The following is a 5,248-nucleotide window of genomic DNA, read 5'->3' as shown; positions in this document are numbered from 1 at the left end:
AGTATTTGACCAAATCTGGCACGTGCTCGTCACACTCCCTTCATTCTTTCGACATTTTCCCACTTTCTCGCGACAAGAACAGAAAGTACTCTGCTCTTAACCAAAAAGGCCCAAAAAAAAAAAAATTATCCCCCTGTTTGTTTATATAAATTTTCTTTTCGAAAGCTCTGGAAAACCATTCTTATATTCTAAAACCTGCGAAAAGGTACAAGCTTTATCACCCTCTCTCAGAAAAAAACTGCATTTTTCCGGGAAAATTTTGTGCAGGTCATTTTCTGTCTCAACAAAAAAACTATTCATGTTGTTGAGCATCAAAAGTTTAAGTCTTTTAGGTCATTGTTTGCTCGGAAAATGTGAAAAAGGAAAAAGAAAATAGTTTTAATTTTTAAATAGCTTTTTTAATTTATTTATTTTTTCTTATTTGGTAATTGTTTGTCAATTAGGTTATTAGTTTATCAACTTTATTTCATTGATTATGCAGCTTTAGTTATTTAAACTTTCCAGCTTGGGATTTATCAATTATTGTTATAGGTGATTTGACGGGTCATTAATTGGTTTTGTGTATATGTTGGTGAATGTAGGTTAATGGATGACATTGTGTGCGGTTTCAGCTGCTGTTGCTTCCACTCAGAGAATCACTTTAAACCATGTAATTAGCCTTGTGCTCTATATACATTATGCATTTATAATATGATGCTTTCGTTATGCTTTTCGTGTATCTTTTGTTGATAAATTTGGAACAAAAATGTGATATGTTGTCAGATGTTGATGATGACATTAGTTATTTTAGGTGGATTGTTGTTTGTTTTCTATTAAAAATCTATGAGCATCGATTTTTTTTTTTTTTGGTTTTCTATTAAGAATCTATGAGCGTCGACTTTTCTTTCTTTTTCTTAGAAAACCAGTCCAAATGTGGTAAATCTTCCATTTTTCAGGCTGATTATGTAGAGTTTGCATTGTCCAATCCAAGGGGAAAGCTCTCACACTTGACATGTAGGCATCAAGTGAGACTTCCTGTTAATGTTGTTCAATTATTAGCAGTAAAGAGGAGGGAACTTATGCTGAAGACCTTACCCTTCTCTGTCCCAAATGAAAATGATGAAGCTGAAAGAGAAACATCCCATGATTGCACTGATGATGGCCTGGTTTTGGGAACAGAAATATCGCATGATTCCACTGATGACCTCCTGGTTTCGGAAAGAGAAACATCCCATGATTTCACTGATGATGGCCTGGTTTTGTGTACAGAGGATAATAAAAGTTCTGAGCACCAAGATGTAGAAGTTGTTGCCTTTGTTTCATCTTTGGAAGAAGACCTTTCTCAGGGTGCCGAGGATTTGAGAAAGCCAGGAAGCCTTCTTGAAAAACTAAAGGCTATTCGCTTACATGGTTTAGCGTCTGAACAATGGAACACTTCTCAACTCCAACTATGTCATAGGTACGCATAATTTATTTATAAGGTTATTATAGTATCATATTCCATTAGGCAGAGCCTGGATTCTTGGTTTATTCTTAAGTGCTTGCGGAGTGGGACACTAATAGCTTGGCCTCCAATATTTAACCTCTCAGTATTTCATGAATATCTGATGGACTTTAAAAGAATAAAATTCTATGATTCTTCCATGGCCATATTTAATTCTATATGCTACTTTTTTCTTGTACCAATTCTTTACACATCTCTCACTCATCAAGCTCTGGTAATTTATGGAACGATAAATCTGTTTCAATTACCAACTGCTGTTTATTAGGAAGCAACCTGGGTTACGATGGTATGTTACTTTCTGCCTTCTAAACATAATTTATTTTTTGTGGCCTAGCAGACATTACTTGGAGAGTGCAACAAACTTAATTCATTATCTGGCTCTAAAAGGCCTTGACATTGAGCAGCTAAGGGAAGATCTCTCTTCTACTGGTCTTTTAAATTTGAAGACTATCAATTCATACATTCTTGCATGTCTAAATGCCGGAATCCAACTATTGGAGAACCGGAATACTACTTCTCTAGATAAAAAAGAGAACATTAGTGTGGGAAGTTGCACTCAGGAAATATTGTACCAAGAGGAAAATGAGAAGTTCACAGTTAGAGCGATGAGGAAGAAACTGTTGTCTAATAAAGAGTTATTGTTGGGCTCACTTCGGGGTAACAGAACTACTCAAGTTATGGTGACAATCGGGCAAGAAGCCACTGAGAGTGACACACTTATAAGTGACATTCTTAAGGCTGGTGCCTCCATTATTAGGATAAATTGTGCTCATGGAAACCCTAGTGTCTGGAATGAAAGAATCAGAAAAGTAAAAAGAACTTATCAAATGCTGGAGATGCCATGTCGAATTCTTATGGATTTAGCTGGACCGAAAATCCGTACAGGGAGCTTGAAGCCTGGTCCATGTGTAACTAAAATATCCCCCAAGAAAAATGCTACTGGAAATGTGATGTTTCCAGCTCAAGTTTGGCTTTCTTACAAAGGATCAGGTCCTCCTCCTTCTCACTTGTCTCCTGATGCAGCTCTATTCATAGATGACCAAAGATTTCTCAGTGAGCTCAAGGAAGGTGATACTTTGAAGTTTTATGATGCCAGAGGGAAAAAAAGGATGCTCAAGATTACTAGACAGTTTCATGTTTTTTCTGGTACAGGGTTTGTGGCTAAATGTACAAGGACTGCTTATGTTTAGTCTGGGACAGAATTGTATACTAAAGGAAAGAAAGGTAGGCTCTTAGCTAGAAAGGTGGTGGATGTCCCTGCCAAAGAGAAATCTATCAAATTGAGAGTTGGAGACCTGCTAGTCATATCACGAGATAGTTCATTGGAACAGGAAGATTTGTCTGGTCCAGCTAGTGGTGCTCATAGGATAACTTGTTCTTCTGGCTATCTATTTGATTCAGTCAAACCTGGAGAGCCTATAGCTTTTGATGATGGAAAGATTTGGGGAGTAATCCAGGGAGCAAGTAATTCAAAGATTGTTGCCTTTATCACTCGTGCTGGTCTTAGAGGTACTAAACTTGGATCAGAAAAATCCATAAACATCCCAGAAAGCAATATTCGGTTTGAAGGTCTTACTACAAAGGATCTCATGGATCTTGAATTTGTTGCCTGGCATTCTGACATGGTGGTGTGTTCTTTTGTTCGAGATATTAGTGATATTGTTTTGCTCCGTCAGAATTGGAGAAACGGAAACTTCAGAACCTGGGTATTATTTGAAGATTGAGACAAAGAGTGGGTTTGAGAAATTGCCCTTATGCTCTCGGAAGCTATGAAATCATCAAATCCTCTGGGTTATGATGCGAAGGAGATCTTGCAGTGGAGTGTGGGGTGGAAGGTTGGCTGATATACAGGAAGAAATTTTGTCTATTTGTGGAGCTGCACATGTACGTCATTGGGCAACTCAGGTTCTAGAGTCACTTGTCAAGTCTGGTGTCCCTACCAGAGCTGAGATTACCGATGTTGTCAATGGAAGAGGTAAGTGTCCCCTCGTTACCCTGAAATTCTTATATTGATCAGAAGTTCCTTGATAGAGGTTCATTTTCACTCTTCCTCGTGTATCCATGGCCTGATGAGAATGATAAGACCCATAGAGCCAATTTTTAGATATTTTTCATAGGTGCCTAAGATTATTGCATTTACTACTGCTTTTGCAAGTCAGTTAATTTCAAAAAGGATGGTGTTCTCCTTGGTCTCAGACTTAACTAAAACACACGTTACCTTTGTTGTCCTGGCCATCTTGCCTTAAAATCTTAGGCTATCGCAGTTATTTCAGCTGAAAATAGCTGTTGAGACCAGTTTTGATCTGAAAATCGCATAAGCTGTAGGATGAGAACCTGCAAATTCTTCTGATTAATTGAGGTCAAGCCAGGTTATAATTATTCTTTGAATATGTACACAGTGTTGTTTTGGATCTTTCTTAGCAGGTTTTTCAGTTTGTCACTAGCATAATATCTTATCTTTAATTTTTCTAGAAAATTGCGCTAATACATAATATAGGTGGATTAGTGAAGTATGTTCTTCTTTTTTGCAGGGCAAGCTGCGTAACGTTAAACAAAGGAAATATATCGTGGAACTGTTTCAACTTTGGATACCATCCTCCACCTAAACACTCTCAGATGAAAGCAGACCTGAGGCCTCTTCTACTTTGGAGCCACTTCTATCATTAAAAGTTTTCTCTTGTATATACCATTCTTATCTAATGAGCACACTAGATGAGATTAATCTCAACTCCCGAACATTGTCTTTGCTTGAATGCAAACTTAGTATCTACTACTATTGTTTCTTTCAACGAACCCATTTTTTGTCATCAGATTTTAGTGGTTCTAACCTACTCTTCTGCAATAAAACCTGGGATAAAGATTGATATTGAGGTCTGCTATCTTGAAATGAGGTGATCTTGTTATTACACGTCAAATTAAACTGTATAACTGGTACATTGTCTATGTATATAAACTTTTGCCTAGTAGTTAGGGCAAGAGCCATTGTGTGCTTGTACTTGTTGATTTCAGGTACTGCTCGCGTGACTACCTTAGTTCCTTCTGTACCAGTCGATGCCAGGTATATTGTGATTGAACGGAGGTGTTCGAATTTTGTAGGTTCAATGCTATTGTAGATTTATATGTTGGATGGATGACCAAATAATTGCCAACTCATTTACTGTTGTACAGCAAAAAAACTAAGCAAACAATGACTAAAGGAGCGACCAATGAAATATTCAATCAGTGCTGGCCTCCGAGTTGGAGGTATTATCTGTGTTATTCTTTCGTTACCATTACACCGATTAACAAAAAGAGAGTTAAAGTAAATTTTGAAGTATGAATGGAGGCACCAGTTTGACGTAATCCAACCGTCCTGGGCCAATCACTTGTCTATTCCTTTCTGTGGTCACAGATTTTTTCACGCATCTTTTCATATAGCAGCGCCAAGCTGCTTGTATACGACATGCTGCCCAAGTCCTCCAATGGTCAGAGTAATACCTGAAAGCATGCTGGAGCTGATCCTGTTAAGCCGCTTAATAATTTAGAGGCAACAACTTCAAGTCATCATCGTTTGAACTTAGAACAAAGGCGTCAACTTCTGTATGGGCTCCAATAGTTCTAGTTGAGATAGGAAGGTCATTAGTTAAGGACCGATGATATGGAGCCCATGAGATAAGTACTATAATTGTTTTTTCAATGGTGCCCTTTTTTCGTCCGGATTTTGTGATTTTAACTTACTCTCCTACAACAAAACCGGGATACGAATCAATTTTGAGATGTGTTGAA

The 5,248-nt window shown here is 37.7% G+C and overlaps 1 pseudogene; it reads left to right on the top strand.

Annotated features, from left to right (window-relative positions):
- Nucleotides 1-866: 866 nt before the first annotated feature.
- LOC116135415 lies at nucleotides 867-4,150 on the top strand (annotated as a pseudogene).
- The last annotated feature ends 1,098 nt before the right edge of the window (nucleotides 4,151-5,248 follow it).

Source organism: Pistacia vera, unplaced genomic scaffold, assembly GCF_008641045.1.
Source record: "Pistacia vera cultivar Batoury unplaced genomic scaffold, PisVer_v2 Contig3, whole genome shotgun sequence".
In the NCBI taxonomy this organism is placed as follows: domain Eukaryota; kingdom Viridiplantae; phylum Streptophyta; class Magnoliopsida; order Sapindales; family Anacardiaceae; genus Pistacia; species Pistacia vera.
Note: the sequence above shows the minus strand (reverse complement) of the source record. Positions and strands in the feature narration are given on the sequence as shown.